The 27,631-nt window shown below is 26.9% G+C and overlaps 1 long non-coding RNA gene across 3 annotated transcripts; it reads right to left on the bottom strand.

Moving 5' to 3' along the window:
- Positions 1–27,295, bottom strand: LOC107446807 (uncharacterized). 3 transcript variants are annotated; one of them, XR_015432482.1, is made up of 11 exons: positions 26,961–27,295; positions 25,859–25,885; positions 21,430–21,477; positions 16,249–16,288; positions 13,857–13,898; positions 9,195–11,954; positions 6,472–6,486; positions 5,586–5,633; positions 4,372–4,414; positions 2,044–2,088; positions 1–552 (listed from the first exon to the last, which is right to left on the bottom strand). It is a non-coding gene; the product is annotated as an uncharacterized LOC107446807 (long non-coding RNA). The 3 variants fall into 3 exon arrangements; XR_015432483.1 differs by having other exon boundaries at positions 453–1,426; XR_006226852.3 differs by lacking the exons at positions 1–552; positions 2,044–2,088; positions 4,372–4,414; positions 5,586–5,633; positions 6,472–6,486 and having other exon boundaries at positions 11,855–11,954; positions 25,871–25,885; positions 26,961–27,108.
- Positions 27,296–27,631: the final 336 nt, after the last annotated feature.

Here is a 27,631-nt window from a genome sequence, read left to right as displayed (position 1 = left end):
AATATATCTTCCTTTTTTCATTTTAGTTTAAATGTCAAACAACTTACACTGTTCCATTTATTACGGAAGAAAAAGAAATGTGTATACATAAATAAATAAAAATATATATGTCATTAAAGAGTGAAAAATTGGTTAAAATACATATTTTTGTGTAAATACATGAATATGCTTCATGTGTTTACTGATTGTATGGTATCATTTACTATGTAAAAATTTCAAGGAAAAAAATCAAATAGAAAATAATAATAAATCAACAACCAAGTATTTTTACTAATCAAAACAATTTTAAAACCCTTCACAATACTTATTTCATATCGTGATCAACTTTTGAAGAATCGATGCTTCAAGTAAAAATGATGAAATAGTATTTTAGAGCACTTAGAAGATAACAATTGGTACAATAAACAAAGGTAATCCATAACTAAAAATAACGATATGCTACTATACCAAACAACATAGCAAAATTCAATTTATTCGTCAATTATTTAAGGTTAGTATAACAATACAATTTGTGGTACATCTTCTTAAAGACTTCATTTATTGCTTTCATATCTGAAAAAAGGAAAAGGATGACATTAGTTTAAAAAAAAAATTACTTAACACACCAAGATATTCTTTGTTTTTAAGTTATTAGATTTAGCAATATTAGACAGCAGCCAGTATTTATAGTTAGTATAATTTAAATGATTCATTGGAGGGGGGGGGTATGCAACTTCTGTTGTCCCAAGACCGGAGCACAGTGAGGTAGAAGACTGAAAGCAGCTTGAGGTCCACTTTCAATGGATCCCGTCCCACGTCGATATCCACGGAAACGAGTTGACTGACACTTTTGCAAGGAAGGGACTAGACTAACCAGTCCCCTTCACCTCAGAGCTTACATACCTTGAATTTTTCGCAAGGCAAAAGGCCCAGAGCAAACAAAAGTGGCTGCTTCCACCTACTCACTACTGGTATAAAGCAAAAAGACCAGGACTCACTCCATCTCTTCCTGGTGACAGACAGACCAACACCTGCTTATCCCGACTGGGCAAGGGACACCTGAAAAGTCTCACATTTTCTGCTAATCAAAAGATCTTTCTTCTTTGCTCTAAATGCCAACAAAACCAGGCATCACCTGAGCACATCTTGAACTGTTTAGGGCTTGTCTGGAACGACATTCATTCCTCTCCCCTTTAAGCTTCGGACTTTCCAAATGTCAACGGATTTATTGATCTGGTCTGACTCTGTCAGACCAGATGGGAATTAGCAACAACAACATAATTTAAATGACGCAATTTTCGTAGGTTTTTAAGAAAAATAAATGCTACAAATCTTTAAAAAATTTTAAAAAAAGGACTTTAATCCTATTACACAATAATCTAAAATAACTTATTGTACATGTAAAAAAAATCAGTGGAAATTACCGTACTATATGATAATGGCACTTCTGTTAAAAAAAAACATAATTGTAGCAATAAATCTAAAATATATGGTATTTAAACCATTGATTTGGCAATATTTCCATTCATATAATAACGGTTTACTGCATATTCTGGTTCAAAAAATTATGGTTCTTTTTGCCACATATTTAGTTATTATCATATAATTATTATATTTATGTATTTATTATATTTAGTGATTATTATACATACTAAAAATTAGTATCGAAGTATAATGAAACTTGGCTCCATACTATGGCAGTAATTACTTGTTTTTTAAAAGACAATAAAACATATTTAAAGATTTCAATTGACCCATGATATATCAAGTTTAATCAGTCAGTATTATGACCAGTAACATAATAATATTATTTTTTTGTAACAAAAAAAATAGGTTACTAGTTCTTCCTATTTTTGAATGCAAAAGTTTTGTTTCAATTCTCTTGATCATATTTGAGATTTCTGTAATTCACTGCCGTATATCTGTTTTAAATATACTCTCACAATATATTCAGTACAATGCTACCATTTTTCAATTTATTGGAGCTTGCGGCAAAATTTTAATTTGTAAGTCAGATCTGATTTGTTTTTGTTTTCTACTACAAACTATAAAACTGAATAATACCTCGATTCTTGTTTCAAAACACACCATCAGAGTTAAGCACCATATCTATAAGGAAGAAGAATGGTTAATATATATATATATATATATATATATAGCTTGCTTTAAAATAACGGGATTTTAATAAAATAACAGATCAGACATTGAGATGGAATAGCAAAAAACATTGGCCTCATTCGTTAACACCCAATGAAGCCGGTTGAAAGGTATATGCATGAAAATCCTAGGCAAATATCTTGGTCACCATGAACACCAGGTTTGTCTCTTTTAGATTTTTCTTTCTCTAATTTTAAGATGTAAGTCGTAGGAAGTCTTCGCCGGAAGAAATATTGCCCAAACTTCTAATGAAATCTTAACAATTAGTTTCTTTTTTTTTAAACATTTTGTCATACATTTTACAAAGGAAATCAGTTGCAGTTACCTGTAATTTATTACTTCAGTCCTTAAAAAACAAATCTTATAATTACGCACGATTTGAATTTATTATCCAAGATGCGTAGAATTGATTTTAATATTCTTTGGTAAGTCTAAAATTATTTTAAACACGTAACATATTATTAAATTATTACTGTTTAAAAGGGGGGATTTATAAAGTGGGACGGAAATCATCAAATACACACTTCTTTATTTTTGTTTCAACTTTAAAAATTTTTTTGCATTTTATTAACATAAATGGTACCATGACTGTTTTCTGTGTTTCTTAATGGAATATAGATTAATACATCTGTTTTGGAAAATTGCAAAGAAAAATGTGTTTTTTTTTTCAATTTTCTCAATTTAAATATTAATTCAGTTAAAACCATAAATAACAATAGTCAGCGATAATTTTAAATTTTTCCGGTTGAAGTAAGCAAGAAGAAAAATGAAAAAGCGTTTGTCGAACCATTCGTCAACAATACAATCGTTCGTACCTATCGTAATCTGATTTGATTATCACCGTGTTATCTATTTAAAAAAATGATCTTATGGTGATATTTTTTTATTAAATTTTTGTATGCACGCAATGAGATTTCATGTTTACAAAATTATTTTAATTGCTTCAAAGTAATTCCCAAAGAAGCTGGAGGCTCTCAAATGTCTTAAGAAATACACATTGGATCTCAAACAAGCAAAAAAAAAAAGAAGAAGTTAAGGGAGAACACTCTTATGAATCAATTAAAACTCTTAATCGTTAATTCATCCCCTAGTGTGTGGAGTTCAAAATCTTAAATTTAACCTATATTTTTATTTAAAATTTAGGTTCTTCACAAGAAGTTCCGCATTTATTTGCCTTTGGCGATGTCGCTGTAATAGGGTATAAGTTATTTAAAATGTCAATAGTTTGATAAATGCGTGACGTATGGAAAAAATGATTCGTATAGTTTGTTTACCTTAACAGTTAGTTTGGCGGTTTTGCTAATGGTCAAATTTGGTAAAACGCTTCTTCCCAATACACTCTTTCTCTACCTAACATGAAATAACCGGTTTTGCTATGCGAAGAAGACTGCAGGTTAAAGTACGGCTTTTTACGTGCAGAACCATGAGTGGGTAAAAAAAAAACTAAAAATACAATTCCTATCCTCATAGTGAGAATTATGGATTTGGAAGATAGTTTAAGTTTGGTATCAATAGGTAGGTTTTATTTTTATACCGTCAAACACTTCTTTACGGAAAAAAATCTCATGGGAAATATATATATTCACTTCATATTTTTCATAACTGCCGTTGAACAGTTTGCACGATTTTGAGTTTATGACTACTCATATTCAACTTCGTATTCTTGTGATTTTTACCCCAATCCAGTAGACAAAGGAGCTAATGGAACTATTGGGAGAAATTTGCCTCTCTGGAGGTTTTGATGGAACTAACTCGCATTTGCGTTGCGTGGAGTGGTCAACCACGAATAGCCGGATCTCTCAAGGATAGCCTCACAGCAAGTTGATCCTTTCCCGTGATTCGTCTACCACTAAGGATATTTTATATCAGCATTGAGGTTGGTGTGAATTCGTGTTGACCAGCCATCGCTAGGTTTTGAACCCAAGTCACTTCATTGGATGGCAAGTGCTCTATTCTTTGAGTCAAAACGGCTCATGGAATATGTATTATGAAGGATGTTCTTAAATCATCATAATTAATTAATACTCTTAATATGTCTGCAAAAAACGAAAGAAAAAAATAGATACGCTGACAACAAATATTCATTCAAGGAAAAAAACGGATTGTTGTCATTATTGAGTTTGCAAATTTTTTAAGACTCATTAATGAGACGCACATTGGATTTTGAGGAATTAAACAAAATGATTACTCGATCAAAACTGATTATTAACTAGAAACTCTTATTAAATTACTTACTGATTTTGCATCATCTGGGCTATGATAGCTTTGACTCGTTTTTCTAGAGTAAAGTAATAAAGTTACTGATATATATAGTTGATAACAAACATTAGTAGACAGCAAATGATTTTAGTTAAAAATAGGTAATGATGTGATAAAATAAGTAAATTTTATAATAAACTTTTGGAAGCTTGTGTTTTAAATAGGAAATAAATAAAAAAAGTTTAACTTTCGAAAATTTTGAAAAAATCAAAATAAGATTAACGATGATTTTTATTCCTTTTTTCTATTTATTAATTTTTGTATTTAGCATTTAATTAATAAACTAATAATATAAATCTGAACTCAGCACCATTAAAATTGAATTGAAACTCCCTCGCCTTAAAGCCAGGGTGAGATTTTTTCAGGCGAAAATTTATTTGTTAAATATTTCAGAAAATTTTCATGTAACTGGATCTGAAGATTCGAGGTAGAAAGGGTGAACTTAGGTTAACATAAAAAAAATATTTTTCGGAATCAAAACTATTCAAATAAGAAAATAATAATAATTTCACGAAGTTTCCATATAAAGCTACAAACTCAAGGCAATTTCGTTAGACTTAAATTTATTAACAATGATCAATTTAAATTGACGAGAATATTCCATAATGAAAACAATTGATATTTTCACATTATTTCGATGCGAAGAGGAGAATTTAAAGATGGTTTGCTTGAATTCAGACATACATAATAAAACATTCCTATAGGCGGATGAGAACATTCGATAAAAAAAAAGATAATAACATAGCGAAGTTTCTAGATTAAAAAAACTAACTTTATGTGGATTATGCAAACTTAAGTCTACCTTAACAAAATGTCAAAATGCATGGATAGAAGTATTCAATCGAAACATATTTGGAGTTTTCGCGTATTCAATCGAAGTATTCAATCGAAACATATAGGGAGTTTCCGCGTATTCAATCGAAACATATAGGAAGTTTTTTCGTATTATCAATACACACAGGAAAACTGATTGGAGAATTGTGTAAACTTAGAGTTACATAATAAAGTCCCTTAAAAATACCTTCCATTCCTAAGATGAAAGAATATTTACTAAAGTATAGTTAATAATAACTTCCTTAGTTTTATCTATCTCAATGAAGACTCCATGTAAATAGTTAAAACGACTACAGATGTGCATTTTATTAATCTGTAATTTTTTCATACGTGATTAAAGTTATTTTATTACATACTAGTTTCAGAGTCCAAATCAGCGTCATCTATGTTGGAATACACTTGAACTAAAAAAAAGAACAATTTAAATATTATCTAGTTATGAGTGTTCACTAATATAATAACTAACTCTTGATTTGTTAAAATATTTTTTTTTAAATTCATTTACCTTGTGAAATATTATATTTTTTTAAGTAAAAGTTTTGCATTAAAACATTTTATGAAGGTTCAAATGCTCTTAAGTAAGATTTTTCCCCTCGCTTTACTTGAGTTAAGATATAATTATACATTATTATGATATAATCTTAACATAAAGACAGACACAGAATTAAATATAAATTTTGCAAGGCACTTATCTAAATATGAAACTAACATGCCTAAATAAGCGTCAAAACTTTTTAACTAGCTTATCTTAAATTATTTAATAGTATTTTAGTCAACAGTTCGTTAGTTAAAGGATGTTTAGTTAGTAAATTAATAATTAATTTAAATGACTTTTTAAATCCTATAATATTCAACTATTTTTTTCAAAAAAAACATCAAAGTAAAATTAATTAACTTTTTTAAGAAATATTATAATTCTTTTTAAACTGACATGAGATAAAAAATTATAATATGTGAAGTGAAAATTAAAAGACCCATAAACAACCAGGAACATTGCAGATTAATTTTCCAATTACACAGATTTAAATCATAACTAAAATCAACTAAATAAAATAACTAATTTAAATCCAAATATATCTTCAAAGAGAGTTTCGATTTCAGATTCCGAAAATAAACACAAATTAAAGCTAAAAGTTACGGAGAGTTTGTCTTCTTTATCAAAAAAAATATTTATTCTGAATAAAATATTTTTTTAAATACTAGAATAAAATATGATTCAATGAAATGAAAACTGTTACATACCGTTAGCAAACGTAGCTATAAAAAAGATGTTTTCATTAATTAGTTATGTCTTCTTTATTCAAAACTCATACTTTTAACTTAACTATTCATAAAACTTCATAACTCGAATATGTTCTTGAATACACATCCAAATAACGCTCTTCAAAATTTTTACAACAGTGGTTTATACCAGTTCAACAATGAATTAAGGGGACGCGGTACCTTTTCTTTCAAATCTTTTATTATTAACCTTGGTAACAATTTATTGATTGAAATATATTCTTAAGGATTATGAAGAACTTATCCTAAATTCAGAAATTTGAAAAAAAATTTTTTTTTCATTTTTTTAAAAAAATTTCAAAAATTTCAGCTATTTTTTAAAACACTACTCCTCTCTCAATTTTCCTTATTTTTCCATGAAACTTTTACAATATCATCATTGAAAGGTGCTTAACAGAAAATGGCATTCATTTTATAGAGAGATGTTTAGAAATTTTGAAAAAGATTATTTTCTGAGGCTATGTAGCGTAATAGCATAAAAATTCAAAAATTTCAAGTTCGATAATTTTTTAAAAAAAAACTTTCAAACTGATTAAAAAATCCATACCATTTTTAAATCATCATAATATCACAAACTTGTGTATCAAATATCTAAGCATTTCAAGCAATAGTAAAAAAGCCTTAGGCTTTTATAGAAGGCGGAAATTTAGAAAAATTGGTTTTGAGAAAAATGGGTTTAAAGTTTCTATTAGCCACAAAACAATGTCAAAACACAATTAAATTATTCAAAATATTTCTTTATAAGAACTTCATACACTCATAAATAACTTCTAAAAGGTATTTAGCATAATAGTAAAATATGATATTACAAATATTTCATATTGTGTTAGCTACTCATGTAAAAAATAAATTTAAAAAAAGTGGTAAAAAACTGAATTTGATAGCTCCATGACCACCACTTATCTCAAGAAAAGCTTGTACTGCACGTACGTTTACATCGAAATGTGACGATTTGCCATTGGTAGACGAAATTCTTTTGCTAGTATATATGTTAGTGTCAGATAATGCACAACTTTTACAAATAACTTTTAATTGGTGAGAAAAACCATACTTCTCTCCCAACTCAATATCTAGATTGGATTTTTTGCAACAGCTTCAAAGAACAGTATTAAAAAGATTTTTAAAGGTATCTACACTAATAAATATGTATTTTGTTGAATCAAGAATTTCAGAACAAACAGTTTTGGTGTAGCCAACATCTGAAATTCTTGAAAGCTTAGAAATATTTGAAGATTCAGCAGCTTTGTCAACAAATGCATTATTTTCACTTTCACATTCTGCAAGATCCCATCGTTTCTGAATGATAGATTTGTTAGACTTTGAACTTCGTTTCAAACGTGGCATGGTAGAAACAATTAAGTTTCTCAGAAATAGAATTATAAAACACAATTACTTTGATATAAAAATGTATAAAGCAAAAATATAATAAGTAATCTTGATAAAGCAAGCTTTTTTCGAAAACGAAACTAGATTTTGATTAAAATCTAACAATAATATAAAATTCGATACCATAGATAAAATGCTGAGAAAAATATAAACAAACAATGCTAGATGAAAATGATCCACTTTACTTCAATTCATTTTTATATTTCAGCTGCAGATATAATAAAAATAGCTAAGGACAAAATGCCTCTGCTCGCCTCAGAAAAACTTATTTTGATTACAACTTGTGAAAAATTCGATATCTAAATAATTATTGGTCGTAGAGGTCTAAAATTTTGTGAGTAGGTGCAAAACAGTACAAAGAACAATTCTAGCTAAAAAAATTGATTTTGATATTTTGATCGATTTTAGCCAAATTTTAGGTACCATGTCCCCTTAAGGAACTTTACTTTTTCCTGTAACTGACATATCTGAATTCAGTACTATCTTTGAATTTAAACAAATACACTGACGAAAAGTGCTCCTATTTAATAGTTTAGTGAATGATGAATTGAATGATTATGATATGAGGAAATTTTCTCATTTATTTTTTAATTTCTAGTACTGATAATACAGTAATATTTATTTTTCATGATTCAATTCCTGCTAAAATTGTCCTGTTTAATTTTCTGGGCCAACAGACATTAAACAGTCATTTTGAGTAAACAAGGAAATTAACATCAAAACGATCTCAAAGATACAAGAAAAAAATATTTCGCAGAAAGAATTTAAAGTAACATACCCCACTTTTATCAAAAGATTCTTATAACTAAATAGTAAAAGTATTAAAATTTTATTTGACTTTTATTTAATTTGAGAAAAATACAAAATCCTTTATGATACTTATTAAAATGCTATCATAATTGAGGACTTCAATTGTAAAAAGGGATAATTAAAAGTAACTAGTGTAATTAAAAGCAACTAGAACTTCTGTTCCTCTTAAGTTTTAACAAAAAACTCAGCAGTTTGAAATACGCAATAGTAAATATATTTTATATGAAAATAGAAATACAATTCACAAATATATGGTTTAGCACTTCTTATATTTAAGTTTGCTTTTTCAAAACCTCTTAACATCTGTTGGTATTTTGTGCTAGAAAAATTTAATTATTTAAATAAAATAGATTCTTTGGATTCGATTTCAAATTTTTCCATTTAAATTCAAGTTTGATTCAAATAACATGTATTAAAAATATCACATATATATTTATGCAAAAAACTCAAAAGTTAATTGATATATTAAATAAATGTATGATTATTACCTGAAATAGCTAATGCAGCAAAAATAAAGAGCAAGAAGGTTGCAATTCGTGAGTTCATCTTGAAGTTGTGAATTGAAGTCAATAAGAAAGTTTGAAATGAAAAGGAACAGAGCTAAATTTGATTTTATCTTTCTTATATTTATATCAAAGATATCAAACTGATTTTTTTTAAATAAATATATATTTTTTCAGTTCTAAATAAGATAAATATTGATCAATAGCAAACTGTTCTTGCGACGATTGATTACTTTAACATTAATTTGTTATAAACCACGCACACATACGTTATGAAAGGAGCATTTATGTTTTGTACTGTCAATAAAATGATACTCAATTAGATGAAACATTTAATTTGTAAAAAAGTCGGAATTTCAACAATAAAATAAGGACATATTTAGTCATAAAAGTTACGATATAGGCTGAATAATAATAATAAAAAATTTTAGATACTTATCGTAAAAAATGATCTTGAAATGTTATCAAAAAATGCAATTATTTCTATCTTCAAGTGCTTTTTTATCGATGCTTTTACTTCAAGCATAAACGGTGTAGTTTTTTAATTTCAGAAATATCTCGTAAGTATTGATGAACTTTTATTCGTTTAAGATATTCAGTAATGATTAGTATTAATTTATTTATTTTCCAAATTAATTAAAATATATCAAAAATTCACGAGCACCCATTAATTAATTAATGGAAGCTTAATAATTTGATAAATATTTTTTATTTAATATCCAATATTGTTTTCCAGCATTTTAATTTAAAATGTTTAATTATGAAATTTAAAATAAAACCATTTGATGTAAAACAGGGGATACTTTATTAGCAGAAAGTTTGCCAGAAAACATAAATACTAGTAAATTAGATGTACGTATTCTTTTTTAATAAGTATTAAGTATTAAAAGTGAAAAATAAATATTAAAATGTGAATGATATTTATAATGAAATAATTGAAAACCTGTTGATCATTTTATTGTAATATTTGTGTTTACAATTCTAGGATCTCTCAGACTTCCAGCCAACACAATATTGTATTTTTTAGGTGCATATATTTGTAAGAAAATAATATAATAGTCATACACAAAACAATATAAGTATAACTAAAATGATAAAACAAATCATGCATAAATTTTCATATAAATGTAACAAAACAACCTAAATTGTGTCTACACCATTCTAAATATAATTTAAAAAATATTGATTCTATGAATATGACACCTGTCGGGGCGTAAATTTTGTTACAAGGTCAGAAAAATTTATAATTTTTGTTAAATCAAGCATTCTATGCTTTTTTATAAATGTTTCTAAATTTTAATATATTCGTAATAAATTATTTAAGACTTATTTTCAAAAGAGATTACAAGCTGAGGATTGAAAAACAAAAATTTTCCGGATTTTCCGTTTAGTTTCTATTTGTACATACATATTTTAGTTCTATTTGTACATACATACATTCAGCTATGTATACATTAATGCTGGAAATGTTTGAACACAATTTAATAATTGAATGAAAAAGAATAATATTTAATTTTTTGATCATCTCCACAGAAATAAAGCTGGCAACAATTATTTGATTTTTATCCATTATCACGGAATTTTGTTGCTGTGCATTAACATAATGCAACAGAAGTATTAAAACTAATATGCTTCTTCACGCAATTTTCAATCACATAGAAGTAGAGATTGTTATTTATAGTAAATTTAATAGTTAATTTAAAAATATTGTGTTTCATATGGCTTCATTGGGAAAGTTCATTGACAGTTCTCTGCCTCACAAAGGAGATGAAAATAGAAAAAGAAATAATAACAATTTAACTATTCAACAATTTAGGATTTTATTTTCACGAGACTTTTATTTTTAAACATGGAATTAACATGTTTTATACTTTCAAATATGTAATAAAAGTTATTAATTGAAGACAATAAAATTTTCCAAATGTTGATCACTACTTTTTTTTATTTAAATAATTAGTACTTATCTAAAATATTTGTCAACTTATCGTATAGTGTTAATCGTATAGTGTCATCGCATACGGAAAAGCAGAACTACGGATTAAACATGTTTGTATCTCTTAATAGATAAAAACTTCATGTTAATAGATAAAACTCATTTAAATTGGTCTCTAAAGGTAATTTTAAAGAATAAACAATGGATGATTTTTTTAATGTTTATTACCATTTTGACATTTTTCCTTCTTCAATCTTCTTTTTCTATAATATATCTTCTTTTTTTCATTTTATTTAAATATTAAACAACTTACAATGTTCCATTCATTACGGAAAGAAATTAAATGTGTTTACATATATAAATAAAAATATATATGTCAGCGAAGAGTGAAAAAAAGATTAAAATGCATATTTTTGTGTAAATACACGAATATGCTTCATGTGCTTACAGATTGTGCTATCATTTATTATGTAAAAATTGCAAGGAAAAAAATCAAATAGAAAATAATAATAATTAAACAACCAAGAATTTACTAATGAAAACAATTTAAAAACCCTTCACAATACTTACTTTATATCGTGATTAACTTTTAAAGAATCAATGCTTCAAGTAAAAATAATGAAATATTATTTTATCACTTAGATGATAATAATTGGTGCAATAAACAAACATAAACCATAACTAAAAGTATCAATATGCTACAATACCAAACTAAAGATCAAAATTCAATTTATTAGCAAATTATTAAAGTTTAGTATAATTATACAATTTGTGGAACATCTTCTTATCGACTTCATTTATTGTTTTCATATCTGAAAAAAATAGAAGGATGACATTAGTTTAAAGAAATATTTTACTCACAAAAACATTCATTGCTTTTCGATTACATTTAGCAATATTAACAATCAGGTATTTTTAGTTAGCATGCTTCCAATCTTTGAGAAATGATATGAATCATACAGACAATAATGCATAAAAAATTCTTTAACACTCAAAAATATTCTTTGTTTTTTAGTGATTAGATTTAGCAGTATTTAGCAGTATTAACAATCAGTATTTTTGATTTACATAAAATAAATAGCGTAATTTTCAACACTTAAACCGATGAATACTTCAATTTTTTAAAACTGACTTCAATCATACACGCAATAATGAAATATAATTTCATGCATGCAGAGAAAAAATTCTCTAAAAATTACTGTACTGAATAATAATAGCACTTTCTCTAAAAACGGCCATGGTTTTAGCAATAAAATTAAAATAGGCAGTATTTAAAACAATCATTTGGTAATTTTTCCATTACTATGATTACGGTTCCTATGGTTACGGTTACGGTTCCTATGGTCTTTTTGGCTTGCAAAATTATAGTTCTGTTTACCACATATTTAGTAAACAATACAAAACTGAAAAGAAAATTTAACCGAATAAATTAGGCCACTATCCAACTTCAGTATCAGTATCATAAACATATCAAATTTTACTGCCTTTACCAATTTTTTTCATATTTTGCAAAACTAAATTTTACGCTTAATTTTAACAAAAAATCATTAACAAAGCACTTCGGTATAACCTGCCGTTAATTTGGGGCTCCCATAAATCCCCTATATTCTGAAACTTTTGATCTTTTAACTCTATTTTAATTTTCAGTGTAGAAATAATATTCCTGTTTTTATATCTTTAACTACATTCTTTTAGCTTATTCCTAATTTCCTATTGAGTTTCTGTTTTTACACTTTTTATAACTTTACAGTAGTAGTATTAGTTCCCAGCTTATTTTAACTTCAGAGCAACTTGGATAGAATTCTTTTAACTTCAGATCACCAAGTTTAACTAATTTTCAATTTTTAAACAGTTTTTAAATTCCGTATCATTATCAATTTTATTTTTACTTAAGATACTCTTCTATGATACCAAGAATAAAGACTGTACCATTTGGTGCTGTAGTTTTGGTGGTTTTTCAGTTTTGCAGTTTTTTATGATGCAAAATGTGCTTTTTATTCAGGTGGAGAGTTTTAAATAAACTAAATAAAATATTTAGACGTTTAAAATCAGCCAGTGTTCAGTACTTCCGGACATGGTGAAATAGCTAGTTTTGATTTATAATATCAAATGAATAATGGCTAAAAAATTATATATGGCCGTGAAACGGAAAGCTAAGGGTGTGGACAGCGATGAGTTTTTAACCTTAATAAATGCAAAGTGCTGCTTTTAAATTTTTTGAAATTTCTGATTGAAGTTTGACTCTACGTATCTTTGATAAATAGAAATGTATTATTTTATAGGTCTCAAATCTAAAATTTAATATCGAAGTATACTGAAGCTTGGCTGTTTACTGTGGCAGAAATTTATTTTTTTTAAGAAAAACAGTGAAACATATTTAAAGATTTCAATTGAACCATAAAAATATCAAGATTAGTTCGGCTGTATTATGAGCAGTAACATCATAGTATAATTTTTTTTTGGACAAAAACAAATAGTTTACTTGTTCTGTCATAATAGACAATAAAATTCAATATTTTTGTTCCAATTTTATAGTATGAATTTGAAATTTCTGTAATTTATTGCCGTATTTCTGTTTTAAATATTCTCTCTCAATATAGTCAGAACAATGGTACCATTTTCCATATTCCTGGAGCTTGTTGCGAAAATGTTGGGTTGCAAATCAGATCAGATTTTTTTTGCTTGCTGCAAATAACTGTAATATTAAATAATACCTTGATTCTTGTTTCATAACGCACAATCAGAGTTATCCATATCTATAAGAGAGAAGAATGGTTAATTTAACACACACACGCATATATATATATATATTCTTTTAAAAATATTTTATTTTTATAACTTTTATTCTTCAGTTTTCATTAATCTTTATTATTTTCCATGCTTCCTCTATAGTTTTAAATTGTGTATTCTAATATGTGCATAACAGTTTAGAAAATAAAAATACTTAAAACGGATATTTCCTAAACTCGTATATATAGGCGCCATGCTTCAAAAGAACGAGTATTTTATAAAATGACAAACCAGACGTACAGTTAGAATAGAAAAGAACATTGACCTGACTCTTTAGCTGCAAATGAAGCAGGTTTAAAGGTAAATGCATGAAAAATCATTGGCAAGTAGCATGGCCACCATGATCACCTGGTTTGCTTCTTTTAGATACCTCTTTCGTTTTTTTTAATGAAACTTGTTTTATCGCAGTAAGTCTTCGCCGGAAGAAATATTGTCCAAACTTCAAATAAATTCGTACCATTTTTTTTGTTGCATTTTCACGTACATTTTACAAAGGAAATCAGCGACAGTTACTTGTAATTCATTACTTCGGTCTTTAAAAGAAAACAAATCTTATAGTACGCACAATATTAGTTTATCCAAGATGCGCAAAATTGATTTTAATATTCCTTGGTAAGTCCAAAATTGTTTCAAACACGTAACATTTTGCAAAATAACTACTGTTTAATGGTTTTTATATTTATAAGCAGGAACGGAAATTATCAAGTGCACACTTCTTAATTTCCATTTTAACTTTAACAATATGTTGCATTTTATTACCACAAATGGCACCATAACTGTGGTCTGTGTTTCTTAAAGAAATATAGATAGATAAATATGTTTCGGAAAATTTCTAAGAAAAGCGTTTTTTTTTCTTCCATTTTCACTATTTCAATATTAATTCAGTTAAAACTGTAAATTGCAAAAGTCATAGGTAATTATAATTTTTCCGGTTCAAGCAAGCAATAGGAGTTTGGCGAACCATTCGTCAACATAACATGTCGTTCCTACATATCGTGATCTGATTTGATCATCCTCGTGTGATCTATTTAAAAAACTATCTTACGAAGTTATTTTTTTATTAAATTTTTGTATGCCCACAATGAGATTTCATGTTTACCTAATTATTTCAATTGTTTCAAAGTAATTTCGAAAAAGGCTGAAAACTATCAAACATCTTAAAAAAATACGTATTTGATAAGAAACAAGCAAAAAAAAAGTTCGAGAACTTTTATGAATCAAATTAAGCCCTTAATTGTTAATTCATTCCCTAGTGCAGGGCGTTCAAAGTTTTAATTTAACCAACATATTTCTTTATTCCAAATTTTGGTTTTTTGCAAAAGTATCGAATTTGTCTTTTGGTACATTGATGTCGCTATAATAGGGTATAAGTTATTTAAAATGACAATAATTTGAAAAAGGAGTGACATATTGAAAAGAATACAGAATCGATTTTTATTTATGATTGATTTAAAAAATACTAAAAATAAAAATAAAATTCATGATCCTCATTTTATCCCCCCAGTTTGAATTATGAATTTATTTAGAAAACAGATTAAGTTGTGCAACAATAGATATGTTTTCTTTTTATTACATCAAACACTTCATGGAAAATTCTCGGAAAATATATGTTTTTTGCGAAAATATATTATTTTTGGAAATATATATTAATGAAAAATATATATTTTTTAATAACAGCTGACAAGAGTTTGAGTTTAAGACTACCCATATTCAATTTCGTATTCCTGCCATTTTTTTATCCTAATTCATTAGACAAAAAAATTCCTGGAACTATCGGGGAAAACTTTTCTCTTTGGAGGAGTTTTTGACGGAACTTACTAGCATTTGTGTTACGTGGAGTAGAAAACCCCGAATAGCCGGACCTCTCAATGATAGCCATACTGTAAGTTGATGAAAACAAATGATTCGTCTCCCACTGAGGACATTTTATGTCAGCATTGTGGTAGGTAAGAGCAAAGCGCAGAATTTGTCTCGACCAGTCATCTCTGGGTTTCAAACACGAGTCACCTCATTGGAAGGTAAGTGCTCTAACCTCTGAATCTAAGCGGTTCATGGAATATGTATAGTGAAAGATGTTCTAAAATCATCATAGATAATAAATATTCTTAATATGTCGGTCAAAAATGAACGAAAGTAATAGATACGCAGCAAAACGTCTTCATTCAAGAAGAAAAACCGGATTGTTGTCATTATTGAGTTTGCATATTTTTTAAGACTCCATATTGAGACTCACATTGAAGACAGATTTTGTGCTATTCAAATTGATTAAATATTTAAAAATATTTATTAATTGGAAACTCTCATTAAATTACTTACGCCATTTGAATCACGTGTATGATATCCTTGACTCGTCTTTCTAGAGTAAAGTAATAAATTTACTGTTATATACATATATATATATATATATATATATATATATATATATATATATATATATATATATATATATATATATATATATATATATATATATATATATATATATATATATATATATATATATATATATATATATATATATATATATATATATATATATATAACTCGGATAACTGAAAAACTCGGTTGAAACGAAGAGTATAAAAAAGAAAGAAAAAGAGTTGGTATAAATGTAATATATTTACGAAATATAAAATTTATACGTGTATACCACATACAATTCCTATTATTATTATTAAACTAACTTGAAAAAATGAAAAAAGTATACTTTGCGAGAATTAAAGAGTTTTTACTTAAAAAAAAGTCCTTAATCGTTTTTTGTTTTTCATAACTTTGGTGCTTTTCTGCAGCAATGTTTCGCCATTTTTTAGGGATAGCAGGAAGGCTGGTGTCGCCTCTTTTTGTTGTTCTATGTATTCAGTAGCATTTTCGACAGCTTTAAGTTCATCTGCATGAGAGATTTTTATATGTTGATTTTAATCGTCTCTGTCTTCATCATCTTCGCTAGGTTCATTTTCATCATTGACGATATTAACGATTATTTCATGGGATCAAGTTGTTAGATTTTGTTTTCCCGAGTGTTTGGAAGATAAAATTCAGATTTATTTTACGGCGGTATTTTTAAAAATGAAAAATAAACTAGAACAAAAAAATGCTTAAAGTATTTGATAGCTCGGTTAAATATGATTATCGGGTCTCTACTATATATATATATATATATATATATATATATAAATAAAAAAAATACAAGAAAACACTAAGAAAGTTAAGAAAAACAATATCTATACAATAACAATATCAATATCTATATCTATATCTAAACAATATATAACAATATGTGCTAATCCATATCGTGCAAATCCGCGGCTAAAATTATTTGCAAGGCAATTTATGTTTCTCTTTTCTATTTTATTTTTTTTCTTAAATAAACATCTATCTTCTAAAACTATTTATGATCAATTTTTGAAATTATCCAGTATAATATTACCTTGCGCACATCCATTTCGGGACCATCCTTGGTAACTAACAAATCAAAACTCAGAATAACAAATCACTTCAGCAGTGCAGTAAGAACGACACTTTAAAACCCTCTTGTTACACTTGATTTGCGCTTTTGCTTTCATCTTTTGTTTTCATATTTTGTAATCTGGCAATCTTTCTGCGAAAACATTTTTAAATCATTCTTGAAAAATTTCTGTCCATGTAAGTTGTTATGATTTTGCTACTCGCTTTATAGTCCCCCCTTTTTAATGTTTTTTCTTTTTATTTTATTTTATTATCTGTTTTTACATGTTATTTTAACTTTTTATGATCTAATTTTATGTTGTTGTTTTATAAAAAATTTTTTGAGTGCTCCTCACACTATTGTATTAATATATTTTGCTTTGGCTTTATTGATACAATATCAGAAAGCACTCTGTTTTGCGGATATAATCGTGTGGGCTGAAGAAAAGATTATATCTTTTTTTTTTCCGGCTTTTTTTCCGGTTTTTTAATTAAAATTTCACATATTTTTTTTTTTTTTTTTTTTTTTTTTTTTTTAAATAATATGTTGTTTGTTATTTTTTTACTTATTATTTCCCACCCCCCTTTTTTTCATATGTCTATAATTTTTCTTTGTTTTATTCTTCATTTTGAACTTATATATATATATATATATATATATATATATATATATATATATATATATATATATATATATATATATATATATATATATATATATATATATATATATATATATATATATATATATATATATATATATATATATATATATATATATATATATATAAGTTCATAACGAAGAATAAAACAAAGAAAAATAATAGACATATGAAAAAGGGGGGGAAATAATAACAACTTGTCCACAGTCCTAAATTTCATAAAATTCCAGTAAAATTTAGAACTATCACATGTGGGTCTAATACTTATTTAACTAAACCAGGCACCCTTTTCTCTAACTACTTAAATAAGATTATTAACTATATTACTAAAGAAGGTTTCTCTTGGATTGTCACTAATAATCAACCGATTTTAGATTTCATTAAACATAATAAAATTAATTCTATTGCGACTTTTGATTTCCAGGATCTTTTCAATAGCATTCCCCTTTCTAAACTAAAAGATGTCCTTTTGAATTATTACCATGATTTTAAAAATATCCTTTGTTGCGATTTTGATTATTGGGAAATTCTGATTAATCTTTGTCTTTTTAATAATTATCTTTACAATGGAGGGGATATTTTTCTTCAAATTAATGGAATACCACAGGGATCTAATTATTCATCTCTCTTAGCTAACTTATTTTTGCATTATTATGAAAAAAATTTTACTCTTAGTATTAAATTTGTTTTTAGATATATTGATGACTTAATTATCTTTAATTTCCTAGATTTTACTGTTTTATTGAGTGATATATACCCTGAGGAATTAATCTTACTTCGTAATCATGATGATAACATTAATTTCAATTTTTTGGATTTGGGTATTATGAAAGTTGAAAATATCTGCTTTGTTGATTTATACGATAAAAGGAATGATTTTAATTTTAATATTAATAAACTAGTTACTTGGAATTCTAATGTTTCTAGGAGCATCTATTTAAATACCACTTTTAATGAAATGAACAGAATTAAAAGAATATGTAGTAATATTTATTTATCCAAAAAACAAATCGATAAACTCTTTCAAAATCTGATAAAAAAACAATGGATACCCAACTAATGTAATAAAATTTTATATAAAATCATTGAATTAATCGTATATTTTGGTGGATATATTTATTAAACATTTTTTTGTTAATTTTTATGATTTTCAAATGTGCAAATCTATTTCAGGTAAATCCATTGCCAAAATTATTTCTTTGTTAATCTATACAGTTTTTCCATGTGCAAATCCATTTCGGGCAAATCCGTGGATATAATTGTTTGCTAAAAATTTCTTTATTAATTTATACAATTTTCCATGTGCAAATCCATTTCGGGCAAATCCGTGGCTAAAATTATCTTCTAAGGTTTTTTCTTTGTTAATTTTTCCATGTGCAAATCCATTTCGGGCAAATCCGTGTCAAAATTATCTATAGAAAGAATTTTTTCTTTGATAATTTAAATAATTTTTCTATGTGCTAATCCATATCGTGCAAATCCGCGGCTAAAATTATCTACAAAACAGGCAATTTATGTTTCTCTTTTCTATTTTATACTTTTTCTTAAATAAACATCTATCTTCTGAAACTATTTATGATCAATTTTTAAAATTATCCAGTATAATATTACCTTGCGCAAATCCATTTCGGGCTCATCCTTGGTAACTAACAAATCAAAACTCAGAATAACAAATCACTTCAACAGTGCAGTAAGAACGACACTTTAAAACCCTCTTGTTACACTCAATTTGCGCTTTTGTTTTCATCTTTTGTTTTCATATTTTGTAATCTGGCAATCTTTCTTCGAAAACATTTTTAAGTCATTCTTGAAAAATATCCGTCCATGTAAGTTGAACTGATTTTGCTGCTCGCTTTATAGTTCCCCCTTTTTTATGTTTTTTATTTTTATTTCATTTTATTATCTGTTTTTACATGTTATTTTTACTTGTTTGTACTCTTTGTGATCTTTTTCATTTGTTGTTATTTTAAAAAAAAATTTTTTTTGAGTGCTCCTCACACTATTATATTAATTTATTTAGCTTTGGCTTTATTGATACAATATCAGAAAGCACTCTGTTTTGCGGATATAATCGTGTGGGCTGAAGAAAAGATTATATCCTTTTTTTCCGGTTTTTTAATTAACATTTCATGATTTGTTTTTTTTTTTATTATTATTTTTAATAAACTGTTGATTGTTATTTTTTACTTATTATTCCCCCCCCCTTTTTCATATGTCTATTATTTTTCTTTGTTTTATTCTTCGTTATGAACTTATCTAATGAGTTCTGTTTACTTGCAGCTTAAGCGCAATAAATGAAACTTATTGTTTTTCTTAACTTTCTTCGTGTTTTCTTGTATTTATATGTATATATATATATATATATATATATATATATATATAGCATTTATTTATCAAACTAATAATATAAATCTGAACTCAGCACCATTAAAATCGAATTTAAAAATTTCGATCTTTCTTATGTTTAAACCATGTTAAAGAGGTGAGATTTTTCAAGTGAAAGTTTATTTGTTAAAAATTTCACAAGCTTTTGATGCATCTCGATCTCAAGAATCGAGGTTAAAAAGTTAAACTTAGTATTACATAAGAAATATCTTTCAGGGTGAAAAGTATTCAAATAAGAAAATAATAATAATTTCTCGGGAGTTTTCATATAAAGCTACAAACACAAGGCAATTCGTTTAGACTCGAGTTTATTAACATTGATTAATTTAAATGGACGAAAATATTTCATAGTGAAAATAATTGATATTTTTACAGTATTTCGATACAAAGAGGAGAATTTTAAGCAGGTTTGGCTGAATTCAAACTTACATAATAAAACATTTCTTTTGACGGAAGAGAACATTCGATAACGGAAATGATAATAATATTGCGAAGTTTCTAGTTAAAAAAACTAACTCAAGGCGGATCAGACAAACTTAAGTTTGCCTTCACAAAATATTAAAATGCATGGATGGAAGTATTCAATCTAAGAAATAGTGAGTTTTCGATACGCAGAGGAAAATTGACTGGAGGATTGCATAAACTTAGAGTTATATAATAAAGTCCCTTAAAAATACCTTCTATTCCTAAGAAGGATAAGAATGTTTATTAGAGTATAGTTAATAATAATTTCTCTTGTGTTAAATATAAAGGTTAAGCTAAGTTTACCTTTACGTGAGTTTATTATGTAAAGGTAAACTTATATTTACTTAATAAAGTCCCTTAAAAATACCTTACATTCCTAAGATGGATAATAATACTGTTTTTGAGAAAATTGTTAACAATAATTTCTGTTTTTCTAAATATATATTTTAATACACCAGGCAAATAGTTAAAACGACAATAGATGTACGTTTTAGTAATCTGTAATTTTTTCAAACGTAACTAAAGTTATTTTATTACATACCAGTTGCAGGGGGTAAACCCACTTCACTTAAGCTGTGTAACACTTGAACTAAAAAAGAGTAATTAAAATCAAATATTAACTAGTTAAGAGTGTTTACTAATATAATATTTAGCTATTGATTATTAAAATTATTCTTTTGAATTCTTTTAACTCAGGAAATATAAAAAAAATTAAGTAAAAGTTTTATATTAGGTTCCCTTGCTTTATTTATGTTAAGATATATTTATACATTATCATAATATATGCTTAACGTTTAGACAAACACAGAATAAAATATAAATGTTGCAAGGAAGTCTTCTAAATATGAAACTAACATGTCTAAATTAGTGTCTAAACTTTTTAACGATATTTCTCGCTTATATTAACTTTTTAATAGTATTTTAATTAACAGTTCGTTAGTTTAAATATGTTGTGTTGGTAAACTAGTAATTGATTTAAGCTAATTTTTAAATCCTGTAATATTCAACTAATTTTTTCAAAAAAAATCATTTATGTAAATTAACATATTTCTTAAAGAAATAATATGTATATATATATTTTTAAAATTGACATGAGGTAAAAAAATACAATATGTGAATTGAAAGTTTAAAGACCCATAAACAACAATAAACATTACTGATTAATTTTTCAAGTTACACTGATTTAAATCATAACTAAAATCAACTGAATAAAATAACTAATTTAAATTCAAATATATCTTTACAGTAATTTTCGATTTAAATTTACAAACAAATAAAACACTTATTAAAGTTATAAGTAACAAACATTTTGACTTTTCGCTGGAATAAAATATTTATTCTGAATAAAGTATTTTTGCATGTGGGTGATTCTCACGAAATATGACAATTGACAGTCCTTTGCTCCAAGATCTAATACTATACTACTGAAAGAGCGCTTTAAATTCTTTTATAAATTTCATTTCTGTTAGCATTTTAAAATGACTTTGAAATATTATTGGCTATTTCATATATTTAAAAAAAATAACTGAATATCCAAACGTCATTTTCCTGGTAAGTCACAAACAATATTTCCAATAATAACTAGCTTCAAAACTTCCATACATTTTACAATATCTAATTTTTTTTATCTCAACCGTTGTAAGCACTTCTAGAATATATGCAGAGGGTATTATTTCCAAAAACTTTGTTGAAAGAAAGATTTTCCGTCAATAATTTGTTTGTCACATGAAAATCATTTTCCTGGCCATTTTTGTTTAGTAATTTATAGCTGAAATAGATAGCTCCTACAATCAATTAGGTTACAGTTAGTAGGTTAAGAGATTGTTTAGAATACCATCCTATCAGAACATGTCTTAATGCAGCAATAGGGAGTCAACCTTCTGAGTCAAAATGTATTTCAAAAAATTTAAAAAGTTAGTAGGTTTTTAAGTTGTCATTTTCCTCTCTTCTTGAAATCATTACTAACGTAAACTATTTAGATCTACCTTAGTTATTTCCTGAAATCCTGTTGTTTTCTGGGGAAAGTGAACGTCTTAGGCCGAAACGTTAAATTAAAGTAAAATTAAATGCTGCAAAACGGCAAATTGTCATTATTCTGGCTGTCATTTTCCTGGCTTATAAATGACAGGAAAATGAAATTTTTTAAAAAAACTTTTTAACACTATAATGTGAAGAGGGAAAGCAAATATTTACTTAATATCCAGTTTATGAAAGATTGTAATATGCTCGTATGTAATTAAAGTTATTTATTTAATGATTGATTATTATTCAGGATTTTCTTCCGTACATACCAACAGCAAAAATATTTTTGATTCTTTCTACAGTGGATATAGGAACTAAATTAAACAATTCATGGTCCATCTAACGCAAAGGTTTTTGGTTATTTTTTTTCAAAACACAGATAGTTAAAATATAAATGATAAGCTAAAAATATCACTGTGCAATTTATTTCTGCCATAGTCTTCAAACTCTGCTTGGTTGTATAAATTAAAGAATGTAATAAAGTTGTTAAGTAAAAGGATTTGAAATATGATACATTTAAATAATATTATAAAAAAAATTCCGATGCAAATTATTCTAAAATTAATTTTACTAGGTGATTTTAAACCATGGAGCCTGACCACAGTCGAAGAAAAATAATTTGAGAAAAATAACGAGAAGCTGAGATGAAGTGGTATAGGAGAATTAAACTTTATAGAGGGCTCCTTGAAAAAGAAAAACCTACATGAAATTCATGGTATGTTCAATAGAAAAAGAAAAGAGTTGTAAAGCCATTTAGAAAGTTGAGTTAAAGAGAGAAAAGTAATACTGATAGAACATATGAGACATATTGCCAGAATAAAGCATCAATTTCAGTTCTCCCAGTAAATTAAAATAAAAACTTTCCACGTGATCAATTTTAATTTACATTGATATCAGTGAAAACTACATCATCAAATATGCATCAGAACCACAAGTAGTACACTCTGGAGCTTCAAGGACACAATTTACGGCACTCGCAGGAGTATTATATCAAACACCAGCGGAAAGGACTACAAATTCTTCATTTTCAACTCTATCAGGATCTCTACGAAATTACTAATGTGCTATTTGGTCACAGATAAGAAAAATTTTAAGTAATGTTCCTCAGGGAGAATGCTGCAACGAAATATATTTCATTAGGGATTCGTTCCAATTACAATATAGAACTAAAACAAATTTTTATGTTTTAAATTTTTAAAATTTTTTTTTTGTATTTCCTCTAATTTTGTCCAATGTTTAATCCTGACATTTGACAGAATCGGGCCATGGAAAGGGTGCACAGAAAAGTGTTGAGGCTGGTGTAAAACGCTCTGCTGAAAAAGAAGTTTAGCTTTTGGTGGAGACATACCAAATAGTTTTTTATTTTATTTCCTATGAGCTGCACGATCAGTCTTCCCGACGAGCAGGACTATTGCGTTCTCCAGAAGTGGTATCCACTCTTTCAGGACCACCACAATGGGTGAGATAACGTTGGCCATGTTAATTTGGACGTCTGGTTTCTGCCACACTAGATGGTAGCACCGAGACTCTATTTGGATGCTAAAGTGCACTAGGAATTCAATTTTGCCGGAAATGCCAAGAGCCAATAGGCACTCCAGGGATCTTTTACATGCCGCATAATCATACGACATGGCCGCTGAGGATTTTCTGCATCTCAAAAATCTGGTGTCTGGGCCTGGGATCGAACCCGCAGACTTGGGCGCAAAAGGCGGACTACAAACCTACTGCGCCACCCAGCCACCTACATACGAATTATGAAAACTTTCATTTCTGCTGTTGAAAAAGAATGTAATTTAATAATTGAAGACGTTAAGTAACAGTGTATAAGTATAGCAACAGTGTATAAACTCATTAAAGTAAAAAAGGGGCCTCTGAATGTGCACGAAGTCTTCTAGAAAAAAGATTTTGACTAGCCTCTTCTTTCGTAAAATGAGCTGTAACTGCCAGTATTAAATGTGACTTTCACATTGGTTAGCTCAACTACTCAAATTTTGTACCACAGTATCAACTCTTCATTTTAATATTGAATCATATTCAACTGAGCATGAATCTATTAAAGGAGATTTTGAGACAATTAAAGTTAATAATTCGGTGGCTATTCAATTCGAAGATAAATGGTTTCTAGGTAACTGAACTGATTTTTAATTTAAAGTAAATTCTATTCTAGATGTTGAAATCAGAAAAATTCATGAGATTATCATTTTCATTGCACGAGAAGTTCATGAAGTCGTTCATAAAGATATTAAAGTTAATTTTATTATTCGTGCTGGCAAACAGATTATCTAATCACTTCAAGTGGCCCCGGAAAAAAAAAAACTGTTTCAAAATGTCTTTGAATATTACCATTTCAAAAATGTCTGCTCCTTACCCAATATCTTAAAGGCCTTTTGCTTCCTCTGAAGATTAATGAAATTTTACAACTTATTTTGCTTTGTTTTAATTGTTTCTTTGAAAACTAAAGTGTAGTAAAATTAAAAACTATTTCATTGTGCGTGTGTTACTCTCTCACTTTTGCTCCACTTAACTCATTTACTCAAATTGTTCACAATAATTATTTTTGAAATTTATTTCTATAAAAGTTAAAGTTAACTTCCGAACTTCGTCTTTTTTGAGTTTCTTAAATTCAGTTATTTAAAATGACTATTTTCTTATTTTCTATCCCAATACATTGCTTTCCTGGATTTCTAGACATCTTCCTGGCATTCAAAATTTGTTGAATTTCTATTTTTTTTTCTAGAGCAAATGGCAGTGAACTTAACAGCTGTCTGAAAGATATTGATAATTGGAACTAAATAAATACACATAAAAAAATTATTATTTTGAAGTCTTTCAATTTGAAGAAGTTTTTTTTTCCCGAATTGTCATGTTTCCCAAGAATCACCCATATACTAGAATGAAACATGATTTAAAGAAATTAAAAATAACGAAAAAATCAATATGAACTCAACTGTTTTACATACTTTCAGCAAACGTAGCTACAAAAAAGAAGTTTTCATTAATTAACAAAACCCAACTTTATTTAAAACTTATACTATTAACTTAACTATTAATAAAACTTTAAAATAATTAATTTCATAATTTTGATTCACAAATACTAAATTCATTACTCAAATATGTTCTTGAATATTCACCCCAAAAACATTTTTCAAAAGGTATACAACAGTACTTTACACACAGTTGAACAATAAATTAAAGTTACTCTATTTTTTTCTGTAACTAAAATAACTAAATTCAGTACTATTTATGAATTTAAACAAATACACAAACGAAAAATGCTCCCATTTAATAGTTTAGTGAATGATGAATTGAATGATTATGAACTAAGGAAATTTTCTCATTTATTTTTTAATTTCTGGTAATGATAGTACTGTAACAATTTTTTGCTTGATTCTATTCCTGCTAAATTAATCTTTTTTAATTTCATTGACCAACAGACATTAAACAGACATTTTGAGAAAACAAGGACTATAACATCAAAAAGATCTCAAAGATACTAGAAAAATTATGTCGTAGATTAAATTTAAAGATACATACACCAATTATATCCAAATATTCTTATAACTAAACAGCAAAGAATTAAAATTTCATTTGAGTATTAGTACATATAAGAAAAATGCTAAATCCTTACGCAATGTTATCATAAAAATTGAAGACCTCCATTGTAAAAAGGGATAATTGAAAGCAACTAGCGTATTTAAAAGCACTTAAAACTACTGTTCAGCTTAATTTTTGACAAGAAATTTCGCAGTTGAAAATTCGCAATGGTAAAAATATTTTTTTAAATTTAGAAATTCAAATCTCAAATATATGGTTTAGCATTTTTTACATTTAATTTCGTTTTTTCGAACACACAACGTCTGTCGGTATCCTATGATAGAAAAATTAAATTATTTAAATAAAATAGGTTCTTTGGACTGGATGTCAAATTTTTCCTCTTGATTTCAATTTTTATTCAAACAACATGTATTAGAAATATCAAATATATTTTTATGCAGTTTCTTAATAAACTCAAAAGTTAGTTGAAATAGTAAAGGAATGTATAATTCTTACCTGAAATAGCCAATGTAGCAAAAATGAAGAACAAGAAAATAGCGATTCGTGAGTTCATCTTGAAGTTGTGAATTGAAGTCAATAAGAAAGTGTGAAATCAAAAGGAACAGAGCTAAATTCGATTTGATATCTCTTATTTTTATATCAACTGATCAAACTTATTTTTCTAAATAAACATATATTTTTTCAGTTTTAAATAAGATAAATATTGATCAATAATAAACTGTTCATGCGACGATTTATTATTTCCAGGTTAATTTGATATAAACCATGTACACATACGTTATGAGAGGAGCATTTATGCTTCGTACTGTCAATAAAAAGTTATTCAATTCGATGAAACCTTTAACTTGTAAGAATGTCAGAATTTTCAACATTAAAGTAAAGTCATATTTTGACATAAAAGTTTTAATATAGGCTACAAAATATTGAAAAAATCTTTAGATACTTATCGTAAAAAATGATTTTGAAATGTTATCAAAGCATTTAATTATTTCTACCTTCAAGTGCCTTTTTATCGATGTATTGTTTATCAAACTTCAAGCATAAACGTTGTTGTTTTTTAATTTAAGAACTATCTCGCATGTATTGATAAATTTTGATTCGTTGAAGATATTCAGTAATGTTTAGTATTAGTAGTTTCCAAATTATTAAACAAATAACAAAAAATA

The sequence above is a fragment of the Parasteatoda tepidariorum genome, chromosome 3 (genome assembly GCF_982258835.1).
Source record: "Parasteatoda tepidariorum strain Cologne lab strain chromosome 3, Ptep-v5.0, whole genome shotgun sequence".
Taxonomy (NCBI): domain Eukaryota; kingdom Metazoa; phylum Arthropoda; class Arachnida; order Araneae; family Theridiidae; genus Parasteatoda; species Parasteatoda tepidariorum.
Note: the sequence above shows the minus strand (reverse complement) of the source record. Positions and strands in the feature narration are given on the sequence as shown.